The sequence below is a fragment of the Podarcis bocagei genome (genome assembly GCF_964188305.1).
Source record: "Podarcis bocagei genome assembly, chromosome: 3".
In the NCBI taxonomy this organism is placed as follows: domain Eukaryota; kingdom Metazoa; phylum Chordata; class Lepidosauria; order Squamata; family Lacertidae; genus Podarcis; species Podarcis bocagei.
The window spans coordinates 110,710,071-110,724,301 of NC_138127.1; the positions used below are offsets into that span (position 1 = coordinate 110,710,071).

Consider the following 14,231-nt stretch of genomic DNA (forward strand, 5'->3'; position numbering starts at 1 on the left):
CTTGAAATAAAATTACTTGTCAGCATAACTTTTGGGGAAATTATTTATATACTTACATATGTATAAGACTTCAATTATCCCCAGGGTAAAAAAGGGGGGGCACATTATCTGCCTGGCCCTGCTCACAGGGTTTGACTAAACACTTGCAATTAACAAAGCAAATGCAGAAATAGAAAGAGGGTGTTAAAATGATAAGAGAGGAATTATTATTTTTTTAAAAAATTAAAGAATAAAAAATATCCAATAAGGAGGGAGGGATAATATGCCAAAAAATCCAGAAAAGGAAGTTGAGGGAAGTCGGGGGGGGGGCGTGTTGAGGATTTATAATGCATTTTGTTTTTGAAATAATGGTGGTGGTGGCGGTAAAATTCAATAATATTTTTTTTAAAAAAGGGGGGTTTAGATACTCCAAGGGTGAACAGGATGGACACCTCCAAGTGCAAAAAAGTTGAAGCGTCCCTCTCTTGCCAAAAAAGCACAAGGGAGCTATGGAAAGCAGCGGAACTCCTTGCTACTGGAAACCAACCCTGTGCCCTCTCAGTCACTGAATTACTGTTGGCTGTTGTTGTTTAAAAAAGTTTATTACCAAAAGTTTATTAGCATTCTGTTTCCATGTTTGATCTTGCATTTGGATTTTGCAGTGGCTGCATGTCACTGTATAAGCCACTTTTAATTGAATACTGGTAAGGTGAGTTTGATGTCAAAAACTGAACAGCTGATTTTGGGGATGAGAACATAAGGAGAGCCCGGCTGGATCAGGCCCATGGCCTATCTAACCCAGCATCCTGTTCTCACAGCCGCTGACCAGATGACCCAAAGGGAAACCTGCAAGCGGGATTTGAACTCAGGAGCAACTCTCCCCTCCTGCAGTTTCCAGCAACTGGGATCCAGAAGCATTGCTGCCTTTGACTTTGGAGGCGGAGCAGAGCCATCCTGGCTAGGAGCGATTGAAAGCCCTCTGCTCCTCAACGAATTTGTCCAATCTTCTTTCAAAGCCATCCAAGTTGGTGGCCGTCACTGCCTCCTGTGGCAGGGAGTTCCACAGTTTCTCTTAAATAATAATAATAATATTTTATTATTTATACCCCGCCCATCTGGCTGGGTTTCCCCAGGCACTCTGGGCAGCTTCCAACACAATATTAAAATAAAGTAATGCATCAAATTAATTAATGAATTATGGTGCTGGAGGAGACTCTTGAACCTCTCCATTCTGAAGGAAATCAGCCCTGAGTGCTCACTGGAAGGACAGATCGTGAAGCTGAGGCTCCAATACTTTGGCCACCTCATGAGAAGAGAAGACTCCCTGGGAAAGACCCTGATGTTGGGAAAGATGGAGGGCACAAGGAGAAGGGGACGGCAGAGGACGAGATGGTGGGACAGTGTTCTCGAAGCTACCAGCATGGGTTTGACCAAACTGCGGGAGGCAGTGGAAGACAGGGGGGCCTGGCGTTCTCTGGTCCAGGGGGTCACGAAGAGTCGGACACGACTAAACGACTAAACAACAACAACAACAACAACAATGCATCAAACATTAAAAGCTTCCCTAAACAGGGCTGCCTTCAGATGTCTTCTAAAAGTCTGGTAGTTGTTGTTCTCTTTGACATCTGGTGGGAGGGCGTTCCACAGGGTGGGCACCACTACCGAGAAGGCCCTCTGACTGGTTCCCTGTAACTTGGCTTCTCGCAGCAAGGGAAGCGCCAGAAGGCCCTCGGCGCTGGACCACAGTGTCTGGGCTGGACGATGGGGGTGGAGACGCTCCTTCAGATATACTGGACCAAGGCTGTTTAGAGCTTTAAAGGTCAACACCAACACTTTGAATTGTGCTTGAAAACCTACTAGGAGCCAATGTAGGTCTTTCAAGACCGGTGTTATGTGGTCCCAGCGACCACTCCCAGTCACCAGTCTAGCTGCCGCATTCTGGATTAGTTGTAGTTTCCGGGTCACCTTCAAAGGTAGCCCCACGTAGAGCGCATTGCAGTAGTCCAAGCGGGAGATAACTAGAGCATGCACCACTCTGGAGAGAGATAGGGTCTCATCCTGCGTACCAGATGGAGCTGATAGACAGCTGCCCTGGACACAGAATTAACTTGCGCCTCCATGGACAGCTGTGAGTCCAGAATGACTCCCAGGCTGCACACCTGGTCCTTCAGGGGCACAGTTACCCCATTCAGGACCAGGGAGTCCTCCACACCCGCCCATCCCGTCCCCCCAAAACAGTACTTCTGTCTTGTCAGGATTCAACCTCAATCTGTTAGCCGCCATCCATCCTCCAACTGCCTCCAGACACTCACTTTATCTGTCCTGAATGTTCCAACATTCAGCTTCATCGCATGTCCACAAGTGTGAGGAGGGAGAAAAACTTTCCTCTGCCCCCTTTTTCATCTTTAATTATTACATTTGCATACCGCCCTTCATCTGCAGATCTCAGGACGGTTCAAAATAAGTATTAAAAGCAAGAACAACAACAAACCAATTTTAGAGATTGCCTTAATTGCAGAGGCTGCCGTCATGCTCTCTGAACAGCTGGCGTTCTGGCCGTGCGCAGTCTGTGCCTTATCTAGTCCAGCCATTGAAAAACAAACAGGAAACTTGGCCGCAGAGGAGATGATGGCTGAAATGCGCTCCACCTGCGGCCCTTGGAAGCGGCTGGAGTTTTGCATCGCTCTCCCTGTCCCTCTGCCGCCCTAGAGACCAGCTGCAAGACCCCCCCCAAACAGAGCCACAAAATAGGGGTGGACATGCTCTGAGTACAGAGTGTCTGAAGGGAGAAACACACAGAGCTCAGAAACAGAGAAGTTTCTTGGCCGGTCTCCCTCGTCTCCATGGGCTGGAGCTTCTGGAATCCAGGGGGGGTGCGGAAATGGGGGCCGCATTGTGCCAAGGTCCCGCTTTCTGGAAACTCCCTCCCTTGTGCCCGTTGGGAGGAAGAGTTGCGTAACAGATGGCACTGCCATCCAAGGCAAGCGGGGCAGGCAGGCAGCTCTCACGGAGAAATAGAATGAGGGGGGAGATTGGCAAGCTGGCTGCGTGTGCCCTCTGAATCAGCAGGCATAATGGGGGGGGGGGAGAAAGGAACAGGCCGAGCCTCCCTCCCTCGGAGATTTTGTGCCTGTGCCTTCAGCAAGACTGGCAGATGGATCCCCACCAGGAGAGGAAAGGGGGAGAGGATTGCTGGGAAAGCGTTCGGAAAAAAGCCAACCCAAACCACCGAGGGTTTGAGCAAAAAATTCCCAAATGAGGGCAGGCTGGAGGGGGGCTGGCAAAGAGAGAATAGACAGGGGAAAAACCTTGGCAGACTTTGGTAATCTTTGGCAAGCCGGTGCCCTGAGCGAAGCCAATATTTGGAGCCCCCAACTCGATCTTCTCAATTGTGGATCTTCTTGGTTTTGAACCCCCTTGGCTAGGTGTCGGTACAGTGGTACCTCTGGATGCAAAGTTGATCCATTCTGGAGCCCCATTCGCATCCAGAAGCGAATGCAACCAGCATCTGCGCATGCGTGGGTCACGATTCGCCGCTTCTGCACATGCGTGTGATGTCATTTTGACTGTCCGCGCATGCGCGAGCAACGAAACCCGGAAGTAACATGCTCCGCTACTTCCGGGTCGCCAAGGAGCGCAACCCGAAAATACTTATCCCGAAGCTACTTCAACCTGAGGTATGACTGTACAGGGAAATAGAACGAGGGGGTGGCAAACACCACCCAAAATCCAATGCTGCTCTTGCTCCGAACACTAGAACTCACAGTCATCGAAAGAAGCTGAATGTTGGAAGATTCAGGACAGAAAGTGCCGGATTTGCATAAAAGCAAAATAAGCTATAGCTTCAGGCCCCACTCTCTTGGAGGCCCCCCCAAGTTTAAAGTATACCTGAAGGAGCGTCTCCACCCCCATCGTTCTGCTCGGACACTGAGGTCCAGCTCCGAGGGCCTTCTGGCGGTTCCCTCGCTGCAAGAAGCCAAGTTACAGGGAACCAGGCAGAGGGCCTTCTCAGTGGTGGCACCCGCCCTGTGGAACACCCTCCCACCAGATGTCGAAGAGAAAAATAACTACCAAACTTTTAGAAGACATCTGAAGGCAGCCCTGTTTAGGGAAGCTTTTAATGTTTAATAGGTTATTGTATTTTAGTGTTCTGTTGGAAGCCGCCCAGAGTGGCTGGGGAAACTCAGCCAGATGGGCGGGGTATAAATAATAAATTATTATTATAAAGGAAAAAAACCTGGATGTACATTTCCAAAATACAACATAAAAAACAAGTAAAATACAGCAACAGTGTTTTGTGTTGTGTAGGCTCCTCTGATGTAAGTCATGGGCCCCACCTGCTAGCCTGCTCCCTAAAATATCACATATAAAAGGCCCCATTACCTTCAGTAGCTTAAAGGTAAAAGGACCCCTGACCATTAGGTCCAGTCGTGGCCGACTCTGGGGTTGCGGCGCTCATCTCGCTTTACTGGCCGAGGGAGCCGGCATACAGCTTCTGGGTCATGTGGCCAGCATGACGAAACCGCTTCTGGCGAACCAGAGCAGCACACGAAAATGCCGTTTACCTTCCCGCCAGAGTGGTACCTAATGATCTACTTGCACTTTGACGTGCTTTCGAACTGCTAGGTTGGCAGGAGCAGGGACCGAGCAACGGGAGCTCACCCCGTCACGGGGATTCGAACCACTGACCTTCCGATCGGCAAGTCCTAGGCTCTGTGGTTTAGCCCACAGCGCCACCCGCGTCCCTCTTCAGTAGCTTAGGGCCTCATCAAACCTCAATCCCTCCCTGGGAAACTCGCAGCAGCAGGAGACCAACTGCCCATCATGGGGCAGGGAGTAAAATGCACATTCGAAAGGAACCATTTTATCCTTGAGTACCAGGGGGCTGCCCCACACAGGAGTGACACCCGGGGCAGCAGGAGGCTGTGTGCTTTGGATCCTTGCAACAAGTAGCCAGTGTATCCCAAGCCGCCCTTGGCCTCCCCAGAGCTCGATGGCGTGGGAAGGGAGCAGAAAAGGCATCGTGTTGCTCAGACCCACAGGTCAATGGCAAAGCACCTGCTCAGGGATGCAAGAGGTCCCTGTCTCAAGCCCTGGCACCGTCACCTGGGAATGCGTAGCCGGCAAAGAACATCTCTCTCCCACCCTCCTCTCCTTCCACCTGCTCAGCGGCAGGGCAGCTGCTTGGCATGGAGAAGGCCCCGGGTTCAACACACACACACACACACAGCATCTCCAGTTAAAGGGATCGGGTAGCAGCAGGGGATGGGAAAGACGTGGCCGGCTCGGCCCAGGAGGCCTGCCAACAATTCTGGGCTCAATGGACCAGGGTCAATGCACTACCTCTTTTCAGCGACAAACACAGTTTTCTCTCTAGACAGGCAAAGACAAGGGGGACCCTGCAAAAATCCGGCACATCCACACCGTATACCGTGTTTAAAGACGTAAGGAGAGACTGCTGGATCAGGGCTGTTGCAGGAATTTATTTATACGTGGTGGGGGGGGGTTGCCCCTCCAGCAGATATCCTGCACATGCAGCCCACTACCAAAATCAGCACAGCCACTTTTGTGACTTGTACCCACAAAGCACTTCATCACAGTTTCTTCCTATCTATTCAAAGGGCCTCTGCTGCATGATACCAAATGTAAGAATTCACTGATAAATGTATCTCTGTACTGGCTCACTGGGAAAACTTCAGAAATTCCTATAGACATGTGAGCTCAGCTACTCAGCAGCCCCTCTGCCTGAGGGATATTCCTGGCCTCCTGATACCTGAGTGCCAGACAGGTAGCCATTCTAGAAATAACAAATGCAGATGAAGACAAAAGGGTGCGATGAACTTGGCTGGGAAACATGGAAATGTAAATATCTCTTTTGTTCCACTTGATGGGTGTTTGGTGGAGGGCAAGGGGAACCATGGGGCAGGGTCCAGGATGCTCAGATTCCTGCCACCAGACCTCCCCTTTCATGATGTAACCATGATGTATGAGTGATGTAGTTTGGGGGAGGGGTAACATGGGGATTAAAAGGTAAAGGGACCCCTGACCTGTTAGGTCCAGTCGTGGCCGACTCTGGGGTTGCGGCGCTTTTACTGGCCGAGGGAGCCGGCGTACAGCTTCCGGGTCATGTGGCCAGCATGACTAAGCTGCTTCTGGCAAACCAGAGCAGCACACAGAAATGCCAGTTACCTTCCCGCTGGAGCAGTACCTATTTATCTACTTGCACTTTGACGTGCTTTCGAACTGCTAGGTGGACAGGAGCTGGGACTGAACAACGGGAGCTCACCCCGTTGCGGGGATTCAAACCGCCGACCTTCTGACTGGGAAGTCCTAGGCTCTGTGGTTTAACCCACAGTGCCACCCGCGTCCCAACTTGGGGATTAGCAGCTAATAAAAGTCTGGGGGCTCTTTTGTTCGGGGCTTCCATCTTGTTCCACCTGGTGGCAGGTGGGAGTCCTGTCGCGACAGTCTTCAATCAAGACCAAGCCTACTGGCTGTTGTTTTGCTCTGCTATTCCTGGCTGGGGTCCTTGTTTTTTGTCCAAGGGAGCCCTCAGATTTCTCCATTAACAGGGCAAAGGCAGCTCATCTAGTCCAGCATTCTGTTCTCACTGGGGCAAACCCTGCAAGCAGGATTTGAACACAAGAGCAACTCTCCCCTGCTGCGGCTTCCAGTGAAATAAATATTTTGATGCTCCCTTTAAAAGCGTCCCAGCCTCGTAGGGAGGACAGGACCCACGAAGAGAGCACTTTTGTGGAGGCTCTGCACCAGTCGGGAAATATAGTACAGTACAGGAAGTGGGTTCATGCTTTCAGAAGACATTCAGAAGTCTCGCTGCTTCTGACTGTGGAGGCAGAGCCGAGCTGTGATGGCTAGTAGCCCTCGACAGCCCTCTTCTAATAAATAATAATAATAAATTTTATTTATACACCACCCTGTCCGGCCAGAGCCGGAGTCAGGGCGGCTAACCCCAATAAAAATTACAGTAATAACATAATACGGGGGGGGGGCAATTTAAAGTACAGGTTAAAATGCAAATTAAAATGCAGCCTCATTTTAAAAGTAGCCCATAGACCAAAACCATAAGGGGAGGGAAACATAAGGGTCAGACTGAGTCCAAACCAAAGGCCAGGCGGAACAGCTTTGTCTTGCAAGCCCTGCGGAAAGATATCAAGTCCCACAGGGCCCTAGTCTCTTGGGACAGAGCGTTCCACCAAGTCGGGGCCAGCACTGAAAAGGCCCTGGCCCTAGTTGAGACCAGTCTAACCACCTTGTGACTTGGGACCTCCAAAATGTTGTCATTTGTGGACCTTAAGGTCCTCCGCGGGGCGTACCTCTATGAATTTGTCTCGCCCTCTTTTAAAGCATCATTCGAAATTGGTTGGTCAATTGGTTTAGTCAAAATGGCAGTGGAAGGAAACTGGTCCAGCAAGTGAGATCTCAGCACCTGCTTTGTCTCTGTCTTTATTCTCTGGGACCAACGAGGCATCAAAACGAGCGAAAAAGAGAAAAGCTGAAGGGCAGAGAATGGGGCTGTGATTGCCAGCATAGTTGGACGGCTGCCCTTCTGCGCAGGCTGCAAAACAAAAGAAGCAGGGAAACAGCTCTGGGACAAAGTAAATTCCTCCCAGAGATAAGGCGCCAGACAGGGAAGAGGAGGAGGAGGGAATTGTTCCTGCACTTGAAACAAAAAATAAAAACAGAGAAAGAGAGAGAGAACCCTCTTGATTCAAGCCCTGAGCCCTTGATTGTGCAAACAGACCATAATGATCTTCCATGCCTTTCAAACACACACAGCTGCCCACACCACCTCTCCAATTCCAGGGCCTGGATGAAAAACACGGAACGGTGTCAGCTGTGTTTCACAGCGGCCGGCATTTCACGCGAGGAAGCCAGCCACACAAATCTGCCGGGATCACATTCCACAAACTGGCTGCGCATCGCTGGCCCTCTCTCCAACCAGATTGCATCTCAAATGAGAAAATCCAGTAGCTCAGCCCTGCCAGGCCAGAGTTGCTCAGTGATGGCAGAAATGCTCTCTGCACTGTTCTTCCCATGCTCCTGTGTTGATTTCTAGTGGGCCCTGGCAAATAACAATAATTAAATAATAATAATAATAATAATAATAATAATAATAATAATAATAATAATAATAATAATAATAATAATAATAATAATAATAATATATTATTTATAACCCGCCCATCTGGCTGGGCTTCCCCAGCCACTCTGGGCGGCTTCCAACAAAATATTAAAATACAGTAATGCATCAAACATTAAAAGCTTCCCTAAATAGGGCTGCCTTCAGATGTCTTCTAAAAGTCTGGTAGTTCATAGAATCCTAGAATCCTAGAGTTGGAAGAGACCCCAAGGGCCATCGAGTCCAACCCCCTGCCAAGCAGGAAACACCATCAGAGCACTCCTGACATATGGTTGTCAAGCCTCTGCTTAAAGACCTCCAAAGTAGGAGACTCCACCACACTCCTTGGCAGCAAATTCCACTGTCAAACAGCTCTTACTGTCAGAAAGTTCTTCCTAATGTTTAGGTGGAATCTTCTTTCTTGTAGTTTGGATCCATTGCTCCGTGTCCGCTTCTCTGGAGCAGCAGAAAACAACCTTTCTCCCTCCTCTATGTGACATCCTTTTATATCTTTGAACATGGCTATCATATCACCCCTTAACCTCCTCTTCTCCAGGCTAAACGTGCCCAGCTCCCTTAGCCGTTCCTCATAAGGCATCGTTTCCAGGCCTTTGACCATTTTGGTTGCCCTCCTCTGGACACGTTCCAGTTTGTCAGTGTCCTTCTTGAATTGTGGTGCCCAGAACTGGACACAGTACTCCAGGTGAGGTCTGACCAGAGCAGAATAAAGTGGCACTATTACTTCCCTTGATCTAGTTGTTGTTCTCTTAGTGGGATAACACTAAGTGGGAGGGCATTCCACTGGGCGGGCGCCACCACCGAGAAGGCCCTCTGCCTGGTTCCCTGTAACTTGGCTTCTCTCAGCGAGGGAACCGCCAGAAGGCCCTCGGCACTGGATCTCAAATAAAGTCTTATTTTCCAAATGATGGACTGACTGTGATTGATTCTCAGTTAAATATCTGGCTAGTTCAGAGGACAACCTTGAGCCAGGTTAAGAACTTCGAGTACTTAAAGAAGAAAAGTCGCTTTTCCCAGGGACAATCCTAATTACATTTTCTTAATGGTGACACGGACCATTCATAACGTAGGGATATTCTTCACAAATGTGAGGGTTGGGGCAAGTGAAGATGAGCGACGAAATTTAGGTACAGCCTTTTGCACTGCTCCTGCTTGGACTGCGCGGAAAATGCATTTTGGTTCCTGAAATTCATTCTGATTGTGCGGATCAAATAAAACTGCTAGAATGCCACAGGACTTTGCATTAGTGTGTGGAAACAGCCCAGATTCAATGATCCCCAGATGGTGGAGACGTCGGGCACCAATCCTGGCTCCCGGGCATCTTCACTTGGTTGCAAGTGGTTGATAGCCAGATATTCCACTTTGGTGGCTACAACCTTGGTTTAAGGAACCTAGCTTATATATTTTAGTTTCTAACATCTAGTCCAACCCCCTGCAAGGCTGGAATCTCAGCTAAAGCATCCCTGACAGAGAGCCATCCAACCTTCGCTTAAAAACCTCCACCACCTTCCAAGGGAGTCTGTTCCACTGTCAAATGCCTCTTACATGATGCCAGCTCTGCGATGCGGGCAAGTCCTTCCACCCCAATAACAGGCACAATCTTTGTATTCTTGGATATCAATAAGCCATCCACTGCGGCACTCTGAATACAGCAAGCGTTCCCTGTTTGCAGACATAACAGACTCCTTTGCAGGGGAGAGAGGAGCAAATTTGGCCAGCTTTTATGAATACTCTTCCAGGAATCTTTTGAGATTTGGGTTAAAAAAAACAACAAGAAAGTTTCTAGCTCTCACTAACGCAGAAGAATACGTTGCCTGCAAACTTGGGAGAACAGATGAAGGCTGAAAGCCTTTCAAGGCAAGATCCAGTGTCAAAATGAATGGGGCCAGTGGCGTAGCGTGGGGGGTGCAGGGGGGCCGGCCACACCGGGCGCAACATCTGGGGGTTAGGGTTAGGGGGCGCAAATCCACGGGTTAGGGGGCGCAAATTACTTGCCTTGCCCCGGGTGCTGACAACCCACGCTACGCCACTGAATGGGGCACCAAATCACGGGGGGGTGCAAGAAAGATATGATCACTATTGTCATCCCTCTAGAGCTCTCGCGTTTGACACTCTTCCCTGCTGCTCTTTGAGCACCAGAGCACAGCTATCCGGTGCAATCGCATTTCAGAGCAGGAACAAAGCCCGTCGTGAGAGATCAAACGGATCCTGCCCCGCGTCTTGCACTTAAGGGACATGTTGCCCCAAACACCTAAAAATCTGCAACAATTTTCCAGGCACAAGTGGGGGAGAGAGGGAGAGAAGGAATGGAAGTATCAAACGCTGCCACAAAGAACTACAATAGCAGGAAAATGGAACGACACGGCTGGTGGGTTGCTATTCGGCTGCAAAAGGCCCGTTTTAGAGCTCACCAGAACCTAAGAAAAGACCTTTCTGGGAGATGATATATAATGAAATGGGGAAAAAAATGTTTAAAATAACTTTTGTTTTTTTAAAAAAAAGCAGAAGCTTTTCTATTAGGAATTATGGGTACAGATGTTCCAAAGGAGACCAGAAAAGACTTTTTATGTATGCGACAACAGCCGCACGGATGCTACTAGCCCAGGGATGGGAAGAAGAAAGAGTTCCCTATGCCAAGCTGAGCTGATGGACTGTGCAGAGATGGCAAAGTTGACCGGAAAGCGAAGGAACCAAGAGGATGAAAACTTTTAAAAAGAATGGAGGAAATTTATCATCTGTTTGAGAGACGAAGATGAAAACAGCAGGGTTTTAATCTCACTTGCAAAACACTATAATTTTATGTTTGCAAAATCAAATAAAAATGATTTCATTAAAAAAAGCAGGACAGCCTGCTGGATCAGGTCACCCTTTTTTCAAACCATCCAAGCTGCATGTGGCAGGGAGTTCCATAGTTTCTGCACTGAGTGAATCTGTCCTGAATCTTCTAACCTTCAGCTTCATTAAAGGTAAAGGGACCCCTGACGATTAGGTCCAGTCGTGGCCGACTCTGGGGTTGCGGCGCTCATCTCACTTTATTGGCCGAGGGAGCCGGCGTACAGCTTCCGGGTCATGTGGCCAGCATGACTAAGCCGCTTCTGGCGAACCAGAGCAGCGCACGGAAACGCCGTTTACCTTCCCGCCGGAGTGGTACCTATTTATCTACTTGCACTTTGACGTGCTTTCAAACTGCTAGGTTGGCAGGAGCAGGGACCGAGCAGCGGGAGCTCACCCCGTCGGGGGGATTCGAACCTCTGACCTTCTGATCGGCAAGTCCTAGGCTCTGTGGTTGAACCCACAGCGCCACCCGCGTCCACAAATTCTAGAGTTATGAGAGAGTTATGAGTCATCCTCTATCCACTACCTCCAGGCCAGGCATAATTTTTTATCCTCTTCCTCATAGCTGAAAGCTGTTCGACAGGCAACGCACTCTCCATCGCAGAATCATAGAGTTGGAGGGGACCTCAAAGGTCATCCAGACCAACCCCCTGCAAGGCAGGAATCTCAACTGTAGCATCCATGAGGTTGGAGGCTTTCAAGCAAAGGTTGGGTGGCCATCTGTAAAGGATGCTTTAGTTGCGATTCCCGCATTGCGGGGGGTTGAGCTGGATGACCTTTGGGGTTCCCACCCTCCTCCAGAGTTGTTTCTGTTCGTCTTTTCTCTGAACTAAAAAGCCCCAAAGGCTGCAACCTTTCTTCATGGAGTCGTTCCATCCCTTCAATTTTGCGTGCAGTTTTCTAAACTTCTCCCACCTCTTCAATATCCTTTTTGAGCTGGATGAAGGCTGCAACTCGGGCGAGGAAAGAGGGCGCTGGAAGGGATTGGGGTACCCTCCCTCTTGCAATTTGGGGTGGTGCAGGGCCTGCCCCCTCAAACTCCACCCCACCCTCCCCTTCCTCGGTTTCCCCCATGGCGGCATCTAGACTGGCCAACACCTGCACACTTCCTCCCTCTGCCAAAGCCCCAGATAGGAATTCAGAGGCATGTTTTGAACGGTCATGAGGTCTAGGAACCTTACCAGGCGAAAGCCCGCCGCTGATGCGTCAACAACTCTCTGCCCGAGTGCCATTCCGGGGTCAGCAAAGCATTGTTTCCCAAAGGCAGCCACGGAGCCAGAAACTGCATCAGGGACACCGTGCCCAGCCTACGAAAGGAACACGGTGTACCTGGTCTGCTTAATCTGACCCAACTCGGCTGCGGTGGCAAAGCCTTGCCCATCCTCAAGGCCAGGGACGGATTCTGCATGGCAACGAGGGTGGGGCTCAGGGCACAGGATCAGCACTGATGCCACACACACACACACCCCGCAACCTCCCACATCTCCAGGGAGGGCAGCTGAAGGCTCCCTTGTCTGAATTCCCAGAGGGATGCTGCCAGTCAGTGCAGGCCATATAGGGAGAGGTGGGGCAACGGTTTGACTCGGGATAAGGAAGCTCCCAACTCCGTTCAGTATAAGGAAGTGGAACACTCTTAATTGAAGGGGGGAAGCACAAGGCCTGGGTTCTCACCACTATACAGCACTTCCCTCCAGCGTACCCCCTGGAGACTGCGTTCATGAGCCAGGTTCCCAACCACTAGGCGACACAGCCTGCCCTCTTTCCCATCAATGTGCCTCTACGGCAACCCGCACGCTCCGTCTCGGGGGCGCAACCCAGCCCATCCTCTCCCCCACACCCCACGCCGAGCACGCGCGTACAAACCAACCCACAAGCGTGCGCGTACACAGACACACACACCCCTCCAGCAACGCAAGACATCCCAGCCCGAGTTCTCCCGCAAAGACCCGCTCCTTTCCCACCCTCCCCAAAAAGGCCGTTTTCTAACCGCGTCCTTGAGGGAAAGCGTTCACACGTGACGCGTGTGCCCGCGCAGGTCAGACTAGGGCTTTCCCCGCATCCACCTACACAGCAGATGTGCGGTGGTCGTTTCTTGAGTCGACCACCCCTCCCCGCCCCACTTGACCTACTCCGAAGCAGGTGCGCCCTGCAGAGCTCGCCTCTCCGGCTCCGCGCACGTGTGGATGCGCTGCTCCGGAAAGGAAAGGGGGGGGTTCTGCCTTTGCAAATATTAACCATCCTCGCCTCCCCTCGCGCGCGCGCTTCCCAGCCCTTTGCAAACCCTGCCCGGCCTGCGCAGATATCCGCAGCCGCTGTTTAGAGGCGAAGGGCGCAAAATCCAGCCGACTTTGCGCGCCGCCTCCACTTTTCCTGCCAAAGCGCTGCAGCTGCATCACCTCTCGAGTCGCTCTCGGCTTGTCCTCCTCGCCCGGTCGATCCGTGGCGCAGTGGCCGCTTTGCGCTTTTATAGGCGGGTCCCTCCCCCCTTCTCTCCCCCCCCCCCCTCAGCTGCTCTGAGCTCATCGCAAGACAGACATCAACCTCCACCCCCTCCTGCCCGCCAGGGATGGAGCCTGGGAAAGAAGCAAGCCAGAGCGCAGCTCCCGGACCTGCCGCCAGGGGTAGCTCCCGCTCCATCGCCGACGGGGCGCCCCCCAAACCGGTTCTGGTTCCCCCAGACTCCCGCTGTTTGTTCAAGCATCTGGGGTCCGTTCGTAAAAGGGTAGCCAGAGCGACCCCCCCAGGCCTTCTCACCGTCCTCCGTCACCGCAAAGCCCCTTTCTTCAGAGCGTTCTTCATGCACATGAATTGGTTCATTTTACAGTGGTACCTCGGGTTAAGTACTTAATTCGTTCCGGAGGTTCGTACTTAACCTGAAACTGTTCTTAACCTGAAGCACCACTTTAGCTAATGGGGCCTCCCGCTGCGCAGCCAGAGCACGATTTCTGTTCTCATCCTGAAGCAAAGTTCTTAGAATCATAGAATCATAGAGAAGAGACCACAAGGGCCATCGAGTCCAACCCCCTGCCAAGCAGGAGACACCATCAGAGCACTCCTGACATATGGTTGTCAAGCCTCTGCTTAAAGACCTCCAAAATAGGAGACTCCACCACACTCCTTGGCAGCAAATTCCACTGTCAAACAGCTCTTACTGTCAGGAAGTTCTTCCTCATGTTTAGGTGGAATCTTCTTTCTTGTAGTTTGGATCCATTGCTCCGTGTCCGTTTCTCTGGAGCAGCAGAAAACAACCTTTCTCCCT

At 50.9% G+C, this 14,231-nt stretch overlaps 1 protein-coding gene across 1 annotated transcript in view; it reads right to left on the reverse strand.

Moving 5' to 3' along the window:
• CLU (clusterin) overlaps positions 1 to 13,488 on the reverse strand; it is a 36,146-nt gene extending 22,658 nt beyond the window's left edge. Inside the window, exon 1 of the mRNA XM_081188696.1 lies at positions 13,369 to 13,488. The gene's annotated coding sequence lies outside the window, so the exon portion shown is untranslated. The remainder of the gene's footprint in view (positions 1 to 13,368) is intronic.
• Between the last annotated feature and the right edge of the window lie 743 nt (positions 13,489 to 14,231).